Here is an 18291-nt window from a genome sequence, read left to right on the forward strand (position 1 = left end):
CATTCTTCTTCCTCCACTCCTGTTACCCTAGAAAAACTCAGCCTGAAACACTAATCCCAAGAGAGGAATAAGAACACCATCTAACTCACAGGGAACGTTAGGCCCTGGAGGCAACTCATCCAGAGCCAGCATCAACCTCTGAACCCACAAAGATATGCAGAAGCATCCTTAAGAATGTTCCTCCGTCCTTATAGCCACTAGTCTTCTAAGAGGAACTTTTTAGTTTTTATCAGTGCTCAGGGCAGCTTTGACCCACAGCATCTTCTTGGTTTCTATTGGGAAATTGGTTCTGCAGCCAGGTATCAGTGGTCTTTAACTCACTTGGAATACCCACCATCTTCTACAAAACTGGTTCAATCGGAAAACAAATTAATTGAGAACCAGTAGGACATCCACCCAAGCCGCACGCCAATTCACTTTGTTACATAAGCTAAATATTAATAAGCAGTTCTAATTTGACAGAGAGGGGCCTAAGCACAGTGCCATGGATTATTCTTAGACTATTATTTTATTGTTCACTATGTCTTTTTATTAGATCCCTATTAACAGAGGAGGAAACTGAGGCCCAGAGAGGTGAACTAACTTCTTGAGATACATAGGTGGATAGGTTAAAATCTAATTTGGCTTCTGAAGCCACCCATGCCACTCCAGCATGCCAGGTTCCACATTCAGGCTCTGTGAATTCAAAGCCATCCTCAGCAACTTAGTGAGGCTCTAAGCAACTCAGTGAGACCCTGTCTCTAAATAAAATATAGTAAAAAAAAAAAAAAAAAGAGCTGGAGATGTGGCTCAGTGGTTAAGTTCCTCTGGGTTCAATCCCTAGTACAGGGGGGAAAAAAGTCCCTGAATGGCTAGAGGGGACCTAAGAAACCCTCAAAGTTGTTGGGCCTCACGGTGAAGGGAATGGAAGGCACCCATCAGTCAAAATCCCATGATGCTTCTGGTTTGGTCTGTGGACCACTTCACCCTCTAGTTGCTACTGAAACATTAAAGCAGATCATTTAATTCACTAGTCAAGTCTGTTCCTCAAACTCTCGAGTCATCTGACCAGCTGTTTTGATCCAAGAACTATATGGGAAGACCCTTAGAAATGAAAACACCTCCATCAACCATCCCTGCCAAAGCAAAAGTAAAAAGGAAACGATTCAAATCATACAGAGATTTAAAAAGGAAAGGAGAAAAAAAGAAAACCAGCAGCTGAAATACCACTTGAATGCCCTAGTACGTTGGTAATAAACAGGCTTATTATAGCCAAGTGACATTGAAAGAATTTATTTCATTCTGGGAAATGTTTTGTATACAAGTCTCAAAGAGCAATGATTTGTAGACAATTTTGATGGACACGACACTGAAAAATTTATGCCTGATATTATTTTCAATATCCAAAGAGTCTTTCTTAATCTACCAAAAGAATTAACTAGATATCATTTTAGATCATATTTTGCAACATTTTGCAGGGAGGGAGTGTATCAGGGGAACAAATGTTGAGCTAGTATTTTAGTATTTCTGTTACACTTGTGTCCACTACCTTCCATAACCTTCTGCAGTGGAAGTGAAATTTTCTTTTCTACATCACAGCCAAAAAAAACTTTTTTGGGGGAAAAAAAAAAACCTACCATATGTGGGCATAGATAGTCTTTATGGGAAAAGTGTATTCCTGTAAGAGATAATTAATACAGTTATCTCCATTAAAATGCAGACATGTATTCTAAGAAGGGACAAAATTATGTGCCCATAACTGTTCCAAGAGAATGACTGCGTGATAGGATTCAGTAGGAAGACTCAAAATCGCTGCTTTCCTTTATCTTATGCTGGGAAGGGAGTGCCACAGATTCTTTGTTCTGATAGCTCTCTCTCTTATTCTTTCTCCCTCCTTCCTTACATCCCTTCCTTCCTTTCCTCATTCTTCTCTTTTTAACACTGGAAATTGGAGCTAATGCCTAATTAATCCAGGAGTGGAACGTAAGGCATTCTCCTGCCCTGCATCTTCCTCCAGATTTTTCTTTTTCTTATTCTTTTTTTCTTTTTTCCCCCCTGGTAAGGGTTATTATGCTGGGGATTGAACCCAGGGGCACTTTACAACTGAGCTACATCTCAGTCCTTTTTATTTGGAGACAGGGATTTGCAAAGTGACCCAGGCTGGCCCCAAACCTGCAAATGTCCTGCCTCAGCCTGGCAAGTCACCGAGATTACAGGTGTGCCTCGCCACGTCCCAAGGCACTAATGATCCTAACATGGGCCTACAACCTCAGTGCTTGGCAGCATGATCTTTTTGGACACCAGGCTCCAATAAGCAGCAGTCAATCAACAGCACCCAAAATGAAACCTATTTCCCTTGCCCGAAACCCAAAACCCTGATTTATAGAGGATACAGGGAGGTAAAATGACAAGAGGTTAGTGCCAGCCCTAGACCTGAAAGAGCCTCGCCTCAGGGACCAGGCCCAAGCTCCTCCTCCATGGGAAGGTGTCCTTCTTTTTCCGGGCAAGGTCTGCACCTACATTTTTTCTCCTTTATTCCAGAATAAAATGATAACATCTAGCCTCACCCATACCTCGCCTGCCACCATTACCTTATCTCAAGAATTCAGCCTTTGCCCCAAGTTCCATAATGTTTAAACATATGAAATATAAAACAATTCCTAAACATGATGAAATGAAAACTACCTTCTGGATTTCAAAGTATTATCCAAAAAAATCAGCAACAAGAAAATGTGTTCAATCCTTGAAGACGCCAAGGACACTGATGACCCCGGGAACACCCTTTCTGTACTTCCAAGATGCGGGCCATCTTGGCCCCTGGGGGGAGGAAGATCTCTCGCCTGCTCCCTGGGTCTAAGAACCTGACAGCACCCGGCAGTGTGTGACATGCAAGTTTTCATAGAGTCCCTCCATGGGCTTCTTCGAGCTGATCAAGTTGGATCCCAAAACTAACTCCTTCCCCTGGGAGAAGAGAGATGTAGACAGTGGTTTCCTAACTACATATGGAATAAGATAGCAATTGATGTTCATGCTCTAAATGGTTTTGGGAACTAAGTTCCCACCACCATCCACCATCCTGTCCTGGGTTATGCCCTAAGATGGACTAATTCCTTGCTGCAGTATCGGAGGAGGAAGAGGAGGAGGAGGAGGAGGAGGAGGAGAAGGAGGAGGAGGAGAAAGCAGAGGGAAGATGCTCACAGGGCCAAAAGATCTGGGCACAAAGTGCCCAGGAGCCATCCCCTGTTGCCCACACTGTCCTCTGGTTCTAGATCACCCTCTGGACCTGCACTGAGTGTTATGCAAGATTTCATCTCTTCCAGGCAGCTTGGACCTCCAGGAACCAAGCTCTGCCATTCCAGACTCCGGCCTAGGCAACTACCAGCTCCACTGTAGGCAAAATTCAAGGACTACTATTTAATAACCCCAAGGTCAGAGTCATTATTTATCACAGTCCTCTTGTTCTGAGTCATGTAGAAGAAAAAGTGTCAGTGATCTTTGCTCTAGGATGGGTTTCTATCACCTTCTTTCTGCAGGGTACTCAGGAAACCTACCAGCAATTACCAAGTGTAGACTACAGGAAAGACACGCCTACCCTGGGCCTCCTGGGTCCTCTGTCCCTTTAATCTTGCTCAAGACTTAGAATTTGAGGAAGGCTCCTTTGTCTCCCACACACATTACTTCCTGCTTATAAGCTATGAGGATGTCCCCTCTAGTCATCAAATTTAATGTGGTGATTATTAAAGGAAATTTGCTAATATTAATGTCCACTTTCAACATGAGGGCCTGAGCTACAAATTTCTCCTCATTTTGGAGGGTAGAGAAATGGGCTTAGGATGAAATCTGAATAAAGTGAAGGAGAGATCTGCTATTCTTCAATTATTTAATATATCATGTAAGACAGAGGTAGTGAAGCATTACTCGCCCAAAGATATGATTACACTAAACACCGTAATGAACTTTGACTGTCCAGAGGCCCCCTCATATCAGAGGCAAGGTAACAAACACCTAAAGTTCCACGGTGGAACAGTAATCGATAGCTTCAAAAATAACAGCAGCTGGTTATTTACTCACCACTTACCAGCCGGGGATGGGCATTCTGTCATTTAACCTCTCAACGTAGGTAGATGCAATTCCTGTCTGCATTTACAGCTGGAAATAACGAAGATGCATCATCTTGATCTTCACAGCCTGGACTCTTACAAAGCCCTTCAGCAGGGGTCAAGCCCATAAGCGATGAGCATGGACCATGGAGACTGCAGTCCCAACCCCATTACAAACGAGCCCTGTGGTCCTAGGAAAGCTGCTAACTACTCTGAGCCTCAGTCCTTTTGTCTGAAAAATGGGAACATCATAGGGATGGATACCCAGAGCTGAGAGAAAGTCTAGATAAGACATTGGGACAGGATCAGCAATAAATGCTAAGTGTTCAATTAATCTGTTCATTAATACCAGCTGAAAGAACAAACAAAGCTTGTTGTCGGAGAAAATGCCTGTTTATTGAGGAACAGCTCTGCATATTTATAGAGCCGGGGGTGGTTTGACAGTTATGACAGTTTAACGGTTGAAAGGTTTGGCAGTTGGCATGGGGTGCTTTCTGATTGGTGGATAAGGATCATGTGAGCCAGCAGGGCTAGTCTGATTGTTGGGTAAGGCTCATGTGAGCCAGCAGGGCTAGTCTGATTGGTGGGTAAGGATCATGTGAGCCAGCAGGGCTCACCATTGGACGGCTCTTCTGGGGGGAGGGGGGATGAGGAAGTTAGTCTTTGGAGCCCATGACTCCCAACACACTGCTGCTATTGCTGCTGCTAAGTGCAATGGGACATTCCTAGTCGACATTTCAATACCAACAATACCAAAATGATGGCCATGCCATTCCAAATGCCACCACTGACAAAATGTGAACCAGAAATTATGGGGTATAACTCACACACACAGAGCCACTGCCTTCTCATTCTCATATACAAGGCAGAGTCTATTCCAAAGTAAAATCCCACCATTGGAAACCAATTCAGAACCAGGTGTGGTGGTGCACCCCTGTGATCCCAGCAACTCAGTAGGACTGAGGCAGGAGGATCAAGAGTTCAAAGCCAGCCTCAGCAGTTTAGTGAGGCCCTAAGCAACTCAGTGAGACCCTGTCTCTAAATAAAATATTAAAAAGGGCTGGGGATGTGGCTCAGTGGTTAAGTACCCCTGGGTTTAATCCCTGGTACCAAAAAAAAAAATTAAAAATTAAATTCAGAGAATTAAAATGCCCATTTCTAGACATCTAGTGGCTCAACAAAAACCGTCACCGTAACCTGGAGCATTCACTCCATCTTCAGAGCATACAACCTGTAGATGATGGTTAAAATGCATAAGGGAATGTTCCATGTTTTAAAGACGTTTGCATATTCCACTTGTAAGCAGCAATCTGGTCTGGTATAAGCAACGCATGCTATCACTGACAGCTTATATTTCAATTTTCTTTACACTAAAACAACAAAATATTGAAACAGTTAACATCTGCTCAAAGACCTAAGAGATGAAAGATTTCTGAAGACATAGGCAGTGTGTTGACGGAGGAAAATAAGTCTAATTACACAGGGGCCAGATTTCTAAAAGCCTGACCTATCGTGGCAGAAGAGGAGAGCCAAATGCCAGGAAATGTATGGAGGGAAAACTGCAACCGTAAACAATCTGAGAATATTTGAAAGAACAGATGGCAATGGGGAAAATAAAGACAAGGAGGATTTTTAAAAAATAATAGTCATCCTAACACATCCTTTAAAGGACACCCAAATACAGGCCATAATAACTAATCATGATAAATGCTATTAGGATTTTTATAAAGCAAAATCGGGGGCGAGATGGGAAAACAGGAAAGTGGTGGAAAAGATGGGATTTAGATAAAAGCATCAATGCAAAAGGATCTTCAGGGCTGAAACGATGGGGCAGCTGAGCCAACTGAACAGAGAGGTGAGCCTCCAGCTACAGGCAGATTCACAAAACCTGTAGCCTCACCCACTAACAGGAGTATCACCTCCTGCACAGCAAAATCAGTTTGCTCCAACAAGATCCGGTGGAAACAACCTCAACATGCCATGGAAAAACAGCAGCTCAGCTGGAACGGAATAACTGAGGCGGCGATGTTTATTTCTGTGTGGTGGGGAGAAACAGAACAGCTGATCCCCTGTTTCTTTTTCACAACCTAACCAATCTTGGAATTAATTTTGCTCTTCATAGCTAAAAGAAGACAGGCAAGGGGTGGTAGGAAGAACCAGGGATTGGCGGATGCGGTGTCATTGACTTCAAGCAGACAACATCCTGAAGTCTGTATCCAGACTCCTGTTATTGTGTAGGTGAAGGCTTGAGTTAGTTAAGAGTGTTCTGTTTTTTGTATCAGCAGTGTTTTGTACCCACTTCCCCAGGATATTACTTCTCTTTTGAGTAAAACATACATAAATCTATGTAAAAAGTATACATAAAGGGGACTGAGTGAAATAAAAGTCCATCAACAACTAAAAAAAAAATTTTAAAAAGTATACAGAAGGGAAAAAATAATTGATCAATTTAAACATTTTAAGTGTTTAAAGTAAAAGGCTTCAGGTACAGGTGGTGTCACCATAGCTCAGGTCCCTTTTGTGCCTTTTTTAGGCTAATATGCTGCCTTCACAAAGCCAAACTCTTCTTTGGCTGAGAAATAAAATCTTTTAATAAATTTTAATAAATTTAATAAATAAATTTATTTAAATAAATAAATTTAATAAATTCTTTAAATAATTTTTTTTATATTTTTTAGTTATAGACACAATAACTTTATTTTATTCATTTATTTTTATGTGCTGCTGAAGATCAAACCCAGTGCCTTACACAAGGCAAGTACTCTACCACTGAGCCACCACCCCAGTCTGAGAAATAAATTCTTAAGAAGATACATGCTCTGTTTAAGGGGAGTAGCAAACTCAGACAAGATACTCATTAGCCTTACCAAGGCACATGACCCGTCTTGAAACCATGCCTGTTACTCCAAAAAAACCCATGTCGAATACCCATTTGTGAGAGAACAGACGAGGCACGCGGTCGGCTCCTGTTCTGGTCACTATAATCGACAGCCCTCCCTGGGCTGTGGAGGGTGAGGACCAGCAAGGAACCTGAGAGGGTGTAGGAGGGCCCAACAAAGAAATGTCCTGACATGCTCAATATCCATAACCATGCGGTGGATCTTATACTTGCTGTGCAACCCCAAAGCACTTACAGTTACAAAATCATTAACAAAACCTAAACCATGAGATGAAATTTATACAAAGAATCCACAACACCTAAAATTCATTTTAATCAAGAATATTCTTGCTAATATACAATAGGTCAAAAAAATCTGAATGTACATATACTTTATCTTACTGATTTTCATAGATGTATCAATAAATCAACCAACTACCCATGACAGAAATGTATGACTTATTCAGACATATGTTCCTGGATAATTCATGAATAAAGAATACACCACACTTTTTCCCTATTTCATTAATAATTTAGCAACAAGCATGACTACCATTAATTATTGTGTTAGCCTAAAAGGACAAAAAAAAAAAAAAAAAAAAAAGATTGAGAGCCATGATGATGCCAACTCAGCCCCTGGAGCCAGTTGTACCTGAAGCCTGATACTTTAAATACCTCTGAAAACAAAAGAATGCCTTAAAAAATGTCACATTCAGCACAGAGATTTATAATGTACAGAACACTCATTCAGTATTAAAAATAATTTTGTTGCAAATAGAGCGGGCTTGGGAACCTAAAACTGTTACAAACACCTCACCAATCTTGACCTCAAACAGGGAATCTAAGTCACAGGATCATAGGATCCTTTCTGCTCCTAAAGTAACTTGGAGATGTGACATCAAAGGCTGGAACACCACGTCTCTGGGAACCGATCCTTGCAAATGGGAGATATTCCCCAGCCTCCATGGGAAATCTAAGAAACAACTCTTTCTAAATACTCAAGCCAAATGTTGACTCTGTCTTTCCTGAAAGCCCACTGAGAAACAATGGTTTCTGGCTTCCCAAACCTGTCCTCGAAGTTTTGAGATCTATCAGCTGAAGACCAATTATGTGTAAACATACATGGAGAAGTCAAGTCAAATAAAAAAAAAATGACACCATACTTCTCTGCTGTTCCTTAATAACTTAGCAACATGACAACAATTGATTAGACTATCTTTTTAAATGGATGGCCAAAGTCTTATCTTAACACAGTAAAAGGAGAAAAATGAACTGATTTATAATTCATTTTATTTGAGTGTGTGTATGGTGCTCGGGATAGAACCCAGGGCCTTGCATACACTAGGTAAGTGCTCTAGCATTGAGCTATGTCCCCAGGCCCTCTGATCCATTGTAACCAAGGATATCCTTGGTGATAAACAATAATTCAAAAAGTCTGATTTTACATATAATTTATCTTATTGATTTTTAAAGGTAGATCAACAAATCAATCACCAATCTATGAGAGAGTGAAATGACTGATTCAGATGTACTTTTCTAGATGAAATAATTAAATCATGATGTGAATACATAATGTTATGAAAAATTTATAGCCCCCCCCAAATATTCAAAAACCAAACAATTTTAGAGATGAAAAGGGAGTGAATTTTTGCAACTGGCATGTGGGGTTTGGGTAATGTTATGCTGTGAACCAAGGGCAAAGTAAATAGCTGTAAAGGTTCTGCTACAGCACTTTGGCGAGCACGTAAGGAAAGTTATAATCTTATATATAAACGTAGTTAAAAGCAAAAGAATGTGTTACCTATGAAGGTCAGCAAACCACCCACAGCAACAATGTCCTCCACAAAGGTTAGTTTTTGGTTTTGTTTGTTTGTTTGTACTGGGGACTGAACCCAGTGCTGCTTTATAAGTGAGCCACATCCTCAGCCCCTTTTGATTTTGAGACAGGGTCTTGATAAATTGCTGAGGCTGGCCTCAAACTTCCAATCCTCCTGCCTCAGCCTCTAGGCTTGTACCACTTTACCCAGCTCATGATGGTTCTATAATTTAGCTCTACAAAGTTCTAAGAAATTCAATACTGATGTTTTCAATATAAGAACACAGTTTCAGTTTTTTCACCAAGTTTGATTTTATTCCAAACCACTGGACTAAAACACTTTTTGTTCAACTGCAAATTTAGAATGAATAGGTGACTGAGACAGTTACGAAGATGAGATGGCTCTCCTGTGTACCTCATGCTTGATTAAGTAGGGGACAAAAAAGGGGAAGAAACAAAGGCAATGACCCCAAGAGTCCACCAACAAGCAGTGTATCCAGAAACATTAGCAGGTAACGATTTTTTAAATTATGAGAAATGCAATAAACGCATCACGAGCCAGGAAGCGCCAATCATGGGGAAAGGCATCATCTATTAGAAGAAGCAAGGAAACAAAACCCACTGGGCATGCTCACCCCGATGGTAGCTAGAAGCTGGAAATGAAATCTTTTATAATACAATGTACAGGGCTCGACCAGGGTAGACATGCCAGATGCAAACACTCCCTCCAAGAACAAAATCTACTCCCCTGAGGTTAGAGGACTAGGATTTTGAGCATTATCTTTATCTCATCTACCTAACAATAGAAGCTTAAAATAAGGGTCAACTCATTTGAAAGAAAGGACATCCATGATTTTCTGCACATAAACTTGTATTATCATAATCTAAACAATGAGAATTTCTCAGCTTTTTGCCCATTCAAATAAAATACTTAACTCCAATATACTCATAATGACCTTCAGGGGTACTGGGTCATAGAAAGAAACAAAGAAAAACACTTTTCTATAAAAAGTGTTGAATGCAAAGTACAGAGGAACATCATGAGGGTATTTGGGGGGGTCACCATTGTTTCAAAAACATTGTATGCTTAACTATTACAGCAATGATAATCTGTTTACCCACGCATTGCACTTCTATGTTGGTCCACACAACTAGTATGAGGTTCTGCAAGGTGAGAGAATCAGTCATAGTCACCTTTGTATTCTAAGAAACCAAGCCTATGAGTACTCAAGTTATAATTTTTTTAAATTAAGTGTAATATCAAACTTGAGAGGCCTAAGCAGACTGAAAAAGAACACTGATTAAGGCTCCAAATGAGAATGTGCCAGTCAGGACATGGAATAAGCCTTGGCAAGAACAACCTTCACCTAACAAAGAGGTCAGTCAACTATAGCCCATGGCCCAAGTCCAGCCCCGTGTCTGTGATTCTAAATAAAGTTTTATTAGAACCCAGCCTAAACCAATCAATTCAGAATTGCCTATGGCTGCTTTCATGGGGCAGAGTTTCAGAGATGCTGGAAACCAGAAATATTTGCCACCTTGCCCTTTTCCAAAAAAAAAAATTGTGCTTCCTGATCTAGAACAAACTGCAGTTAAAATTCCAGTGGTCTATGAACTTGCAATAAGAAAGAATTAGTCTTTATCTTCAACAAGACCTATTTGAGGTTATTGAAGATAAGGACTAATTTTTCTTATGGCAATTAGCATTTCTTAAGATTATGAATGTAGAAACAGGCAAAGTACTACTACTAGCAGTACTTGAGAATTTGTCCTCATTTGACATTACTTTTACAGTTACAACAGGAATCTCAAAATATCACAGGAGCTCATGATGACTTCAATGTGGGGCTAGTTGTTAGCCCGGCTAGTGAATCTTGTAATGTGTTAATAAAACATTTATGTATTGTCAGTCACAAACTTTAAATATTTGGATAACAATCTCAATATAATTAGTTCCCTCTGTAATCCCATGTACTCTAGTTCATACAGTTAAAAAATATTTATAATAAATCTAAATAATCCTAAGGGCCTGGACTTCTTTCTGGTAGCTAGCAGTGAAGTGTATCTCCTTGCCTTGATACTCACAAGGCCCCAAGTGGAGCACGCTGAAGCTGGAAATTGCAAGTCTGAACCATCAGGGTAAATCATTGTGACAGCTGGGTGGGGACACAAGGTGACCAACATGCTAATCCTGAAGACAGAGGAAGAACCAAGGGACAGGCAGCTCTCAAACTTGGAGCCTCTGTCTTGGATAGTTTGCACATCAGTCTTTTGCTCAAGATTAACTCACAATCTCCCTTAAATTGGGATGTATCTTCAAAAACAAAAGGGCAGTCATGGAGAGCCTTCGTTAGGGAACAGGTGGCCCCATTTTGAGAATTTTAACGGAACATCACAGGATAAAGAGAATGATCATGAAAGCCGTCGTGACCATGAGTGCCTGGCTAAGAAGGTAATTCTCTTAATGAAGGGAAACAGCTTTACAGCCCATCAAGTCAATAAATTGGACTTTTAAGAAGTTTCTAAGAACAAATTGACTTTAACAACTCCAGGGGAACTATTGAGATATAATGTTCACTGTACTGAAATTACAGGCTTTCAGGAAATCAGGAATGGACATTAAAGTGTAGAACGGGCAAAGAGGGATGTTGAAGGCCCACGAGGTCAGTGATGGGAGTCAGAGGAGCCTTCTAGAAGGGCCTAATCAAGCAGATTGTGCTGATGGAGCTCCTGTCTGTGCTGCTCAGGGGCTTCTGAGGTCACAGCCCACCAAAAATGGAACAGGAAGGACATCACTTGGGATCCAACTTTTCAACACCCACACGATGATCCAGTCACCAAAACTAATCACAGGGAAGTTTTTCCAGCAGGGACAATGTAATTTTGACAAAGCTGCCTTAGATGCATTCAGAAAAAAAGTCAGAAAAGCAACTGAGAGAATAATTCAGTGATTCTAAGTATGCTGTTTTTCATTTTGCTGGACCCTTTCCAAAGTAATTTTCCTTAACTTTAACCATCCTTGGAAAACACAAATGAACACTAAGAGGCCACCAGGAATTATTCAATGCTATAATTCCTTCTTTCCCAATCACCTTACTGGGAGCGGGGGGTGAGGGGACATGGGTGAGCTTAACTTATTTAAGTCCCAAGTTTTCTTTTTTTTTTAAATATTTATTTTTTAGTCTTAAGTGGACACAACATCTTTATTTTACATTTATGTGGAGCTGAGGATTGAACTCAGTGCCTAACGCATTCGAGGTGAGCACTCTTCACTGAGCCACAACCCCAGACCACCCCCAAGTATTCAATTCTATGAATGCTTCAAAAAAATTGACATGAATGGTTTAAAATAGGTTGGAAATCACAATCTAGAGGTTGTATTATTAATCTATCAATTAATATTTTATTATAATTTTGTGATTAATTAGCATACAATGTCAAATATTATATATTATGTTTAAGTTTTTAGTGTGTTTTGCCTCTGGGGTAATGGGAAAAAAATGTGCTAAAAGGTCAACTCCACAAGATATTTGTTTCTTAGGTTAAAGGTCAATCTCTCCAGCTGGGCATGGTGGCACACGCCTGTTATCCCAGTGGCTAGGGAGGTGGAGGCAGGAGGTTTTGAGTTCAAAGCCAGCCTCAGCAATTTAGCAAGCTCCTAAGGAACCCAGCAAGAGACTGTCTCTAAATAAAATATGAAAAAGGGCTGAGCTCATGATTAAGCACCCTTGGGTTCAATCCCAGTAAAACCTCCCACATATATATATATATATATATAATCTCTGGTGTTTAAAAATAAAATCATGAGACATGAGAATAAAAATAGAAGGACACCAAAGGTAAAAGGGGGCCTTTTTTGTTCCCTCCCCAAAATAAGATGTTCTTGACTCTCCCAGTGACATGCATTCTGCTTTGGAATCTACTGCTTTCCTCCCTTCCTACCCTGTCTCTCCAACCACCCTTGAATTCCTACAATCATTATAATAACCAGCCTAGTTGGTTGAGAATTTCTCTCAAAGCCCTCTAAAGACAAAGAGCCATAAGTGTGACTGATAAGGAAAGACTTCTCTCTACAGCCCTTGGTACCATGTCAGCTCACAGCCGGGCAGTGGACTCAGATCTTTTAGCTGTGATCAAGGCATGCCATAAAGCAAACCCACACCATAATCTGTGTTCTTTTTTTTCCCATTAAAAGATAGAAACAGTCAAGCCAAGGGGTGGGGTGGGGGGAGCAGAATGAAATTTTCAGGAGCTCAAATGAGAAGTGCCAATTGCCCAAGGCAAATCGTCTTTTCATTTCTGATCCACCACCATGACGCACACATCTGACACCACCTACTCCACCCGCCTCACATCATGGGGTACTATGTGGATTGCTTTAAAAATCCCACAGTGAAGGGTAAGGAAAAAGCCAGAGGCACATATGACTTTTAGAGAACTTACGTATGACATTTACTTAAGGTGGTATTTATTTATAATTTCAGTGGCTGTCACTTTCAGTTTTGAGGGGGCTATCCAAAAAGTCAGATTGGGGAGAAGGGTTGGTTACTTTCAGATCCGGGGAAAGGACAGGATTAAAGAAAGGGAAGGTATGGGGTGAAAGTGGCAATGCTTCCCTGAAGTAACTCTGACTTACAAAGTGTCATCGGATTAATATGGACGTGGAAAGAAGATGGAAAGTAAAATATAAAGGAGACTCAGGAAAGATGGATCAAGGAGGGCCAAGATAGCTTTGGGGCTGGGATGGTCAAGAGTGAATGCAAGGCTGATCTCTACCCAGTGATGAGGCTCCATTGGAGCAGAGATGTCTACTGCAAAGAAGAGAAGCTCTCCAGGGAATGATTCCCTTAAGAGACTTCGTAGGAGGCTTTAGGAGGGGTGCAAATAATCTGACAATATTAACATTAAACCTTGGAGACTCTGCCGGGCCTTCCATTCTTCTAATGACAAAGGCAGCCATCTGCAGGCATGCATATTTTGATTTACCCTGCACAGACCTTCTTAAAAATAGGTATGGAAATGAAATTTTAAGGAATTTTAATTATATCTTTAAGTTCACCAGGGGAGCTTGTTACTCGAAGGAATCCAACAGGGAAAGCTTTTGAGAATCACCCTCTATTGTATCAGAAGCTCATGGAAGGACCTCCCACCCCCCCCCGCCCCCAGAGTGAGTGCCTCAGCACAGACTGTCAAGATCTTCATCCATCTGTCCATCCCTCTGTCCATTTGAAAATTGTGCCCCGAATATCCACAAAAGGAGATGTTCTGACACAGCAGGAGAAGCCAGGTATCCTAAACTATAACCATTGTCCTCAAAAATTCTACATTTAGCAGGAGCAATAACACACACACTTGCATCTTGCTACAAAACAAGATGTTCACATGAACACATAGTGGGGTGGCATATAATTGATAGGCTGGGTGCAAGCCAAAAATTATACCACGTGCTGGCATACATCAAATCCTCCAAGTCATCCCATCAAGTGTGTCCATTTATCTCCTGATGACAGCTGAGCAAGTCATCCACCCCAGGACCATGCATGTCCCTTGTTTAGGAAGGAATGCCTCTTAGGCCACTTGACCTTCATCTAACCCCAATGCCAGAACTTTTGCAAAGAGTTGTGGTCAATACATGCTTCAATTTTGGATTCTTCTAATGATGACTTGATTAAGTTTCTATTTTATTTTATTTATTTTTATTTCTTGGTACTAGGGATTGAGCCGAGGGGTGCTCTACCCCTGAGATACATTCCCAGCCCTTTCTATTTTTTTTTTCTTTTTGAAACAGGAACTGGCTAAGTTACCAAGACTGGTCTCAAACATGCCTCAGCCTCCCAAGTTGCTGGGATTACAGGCCTGCACCACCACACCTGCCTGACTTTATAGTTCTTTAAACACAGAAGGAACATGAGATGTAGAGTATTAAAGATGGGGGGGGGGGGGGATGGGGTGGCAGAGACCACACCTGTTTTTCTCTAAGTATCTGAGGGAGAAGAGAGAAAACTGCTTTATAAAAATGCCTTGAATTTCCAGTTGGCTTGTCCCAGATTTGTTTCTCATTCCTCTTTCCAGCAACAGTGATGTATCCAACATGTGTTACTTTTTGTGTAATAATTACAGAAGTTCTGGGAAAACTCCAAAAATTCATGAGCTGACATCACTTCAAGTCACAGAGAAAAAGTATCTACATCTTAGCTGGGTAAAATGAACAGAAGAGAAATTGTTTTTAAACTATTGTATTTTTTCCTGATATCATTCTACATGAAATACATTAAAGGATCCTTCCCTTTGATTCCCCCTCTGTGTTAGCATGTGAAAAAAGAAATCCAAGAACATATAAATCAATCTTGAAATTATACTCCTATTACTAAGAGTTAACAATAATATCTACTTATCTACCTGATGGATGATTTTTTTTTCTCCCACGGAGCTGATATTATGATCCCTTTGTACAGGAGACTAAATTAAGAACCACAAAGGTGACCCATATAGATGACCATGACAGAACTGAACAGGTTCTGCCATCCAGAGTCCCCTCTGCTAAAGTTGCAGGTGTTCACAAAGGAATACTTGGATAAGACTATGAAAGCAAAGTTTTTTTGACATTTCAAAGATAAGTAGATGTCTCCATTATCTAAAGTGACACAGGGGAAATGAAATAGCTAGGCTCATCCTAAAGTGAGAAGTGAAGTGTTATCACAATATTAACGAACTATGGGTGATATGGAAGATGTCCCAAAACCAAGCCATCCACTATCAGAATCTCATGCAATTATCTGTCAGGTCTGGGAGGGATGTCATCATAATAACAGAGTCCACATCAATCAAGCTTCACTCCACACAAAGGTTACTTAAGGAGCAGAACACTGTAACCCAAACCAGGCAACACCACTGGTCACCTTGACCCAGTCCCCAAAACACCACCCTCTTCACGGGCCTTCCCTGCTCCCAAGTCCATCCCAACAGAAGGATCACCAGAATCCACTGAGAATGCTGTGGAAAAGGCTCAACACAAATGGGGAAACTGAGGCTGCAAGCAATTAGGTGTCCTTCCAAAATCCTAATTGATAAAAACTGAGATTCCCCAAATCCCAACTAGACAATTCTTGTGAATAACAGCTGAATGAATCTTGGGTACTAGCTCTCAGTATTACCTAGTAATTGACCCACTGTCAATCACGACTGCCCAAAGAGAATTTGATGAACAACTTCAACAGCAGCCAAGTCGTGTAACAGTGTCAGCAATAGGTACTTACTGATAATGTTAAACTCAACCCCACAACAACCCTATGAGGGAAGTCCTGTTAATTGTTCCCCATTTCACAGATGGGAAAACTGAGGCATCGAGCAACTACATGTACTTGCAGAACCTTAACTGATAAAACCGTGGTCTCTCTATATGAATACAAAATTTATACTCTCAAGGCTGGGATATAGCTCAATTGGAAGAACACTTGCCTACCATGGACAAAGCCCTGGATTCAATCCCCAGCATCACCAACCAACCAACCAACCAATGAATCAAACCATACTCTCACACACCACACCCCCCAAAGCCACCCAAGACAGTATCGTAGGAGAAACCAAAAGAAATCAGAGAATAAGACAGGAAAATAAAGTATGGACCATTAATCCAACCTTTCAGAATGGCCTGCTTCAGCTTAGCTAAATTTAAGAACATTTCCCCAAGCAAAGAGCCTGACTTCATTTGTCAGTCTTATTTGCCAAGCAACATTTATACCTTGAAATTCACATGTGCAACTATTAATCCTACATCAGGGTGTGCTATAGTTCTAAGGTGTTGAACTGCCAAAAAATAACAGGCTCCAACTCTTCCTGCCCTTTCTTTATTGGCCAAGTGTCTCTGATGGACCCCACATCTTCCTGATGTGGAAATCAGTACCACCATCACTTTGGCATGTGACAACCACGGGAACCGTGGAATTCTCAGCAAGCACCATCTCACCCATGATGATCGCATACACGTTAAGCATCCCTGACTCAAAAATCTAAACATCGCCATGACCCAAAACTGAGAACCAACATTATGCAACAAGTAAAAATTCCATAATGACCTTGTGACATAGCCCAGTCAAAACACGGACACAGTAAAAATGTCCTATAAAATCAGCCTCAAGCTGTCTATATAAGGTTCATATGAAACAAATGAATTTCATGCTCAGTCCTGGTTCTCAATTCCAAGACATTTCACTTTATATATGCAAATATTGCAAAACCTGAAATCACCAGGCATGGTGGCTCTCTCCTGTAATCCCAGTAGTTTGGGAGGCTGAGGCAGGAGGATCGCGAGTTCAAAGCGAGCTTCAGCAAAAGCAAGGTGCTAAGCAACTCAGCAGGACCCTGTCTCTAAATAAAATACAAAAATGGGCTGGGGATGTGGCTCAGTGGTTGAGTGCTGCTGACCTGGTAAACTGTCCCCCCCCAAAAAAAACCCTGAAATACTCCCAAGCATTTTCGATAAGGATATATGGATATCAATCTGTACCATTATCTGATATCTGTCTCACTCTCCTTATTTTCTCTATTACACCCAACAAACCAGTTCATAGCCTCTGAAGGATTCCTCAAATCACTATCCTAATCTGAATTTCAGAGAGAAAATATCAATTAAAACAAGAGTTGACAACCGGTGGCCTGTGAACCCTATCTAACCAGAAACCCGTTTTTGCACAGCCTGTGAAGAAAGAATGCTTTATTGTAGTTCTAAATGCTTGGGTGGAAAAGTTGAAAGAACAGGACTTCCTGACACAGACAAATTCTACAAAACTCAAATTCATAAAGTTTTATCTGAACACATCCCTGTACCCTCTGTGGCTGCTCCGACCCCATAACAGCCAATCTGAGTAGCTGAAACTGAGACCACGTGACCCGAAAAGTCCAAGATGGGTCTTTTCAGAAAAAGTGTGCCAGTGCCTCAACTTACACCACTGGCAGACGAGGTACCCACATCCAGATACCGTGTATTCCACGGGGACCAGACAGAGGCTGTTTAAGCCCACCCAAGGAAGGACATCAATCATGCCTCCATCCCAAAGATAACATCGCTTATGTCCATTCTTAACTGAATAACGAGAGAAGTTTTAGGCCTTTCCTTTCTTTGCCTCAATGGCAACTGGAGATGCTGATGAGATATAACTTCCAATTTCCTGAGTAACAGCATTATCATTCTAAATTGACGAACTGTAAATAGCTGACCACTTTACACTTCGTCCTGACTGATATCAGAGCCAAAAAGAACAAAATGATAAATTTTCTTTGGGTTTCTTGGCATGAAGCTATATATATATATATATATATTATATGTAATTTTGGCCTTCATCTCCCAATTTCCTTCATTTATCAGAAATGGTGACAAAAAGGCTCTAATTAGATGATTCTAATCACAAAGAACTGGATGTGATGGAAGACTTCAGAATCACTATCTGCTAGGAGCAAAACAAAACAGATAGGCTTTTCTCCCTGTAGGGGCAGGAGATTTATCAATAGACAAAAGGATG

Source organism: Urocitellus parryii (genome assembly GCF_045843805.1).
Source record: "Urocitellus parryii isolate mUroPar1 chromosome 13 unlocalized genomic scaffold, mUroPar1.hap1 SUPER_13_unloc_11, whole genome shotgun sequence".
In the NCBI taxonomy this organism is placed as follows: Eukaryota; Metazoa; Chordata; class Mammalia; order Rodentia; family Sciuridae; genus Urocitellus; species Urocitellus parryii.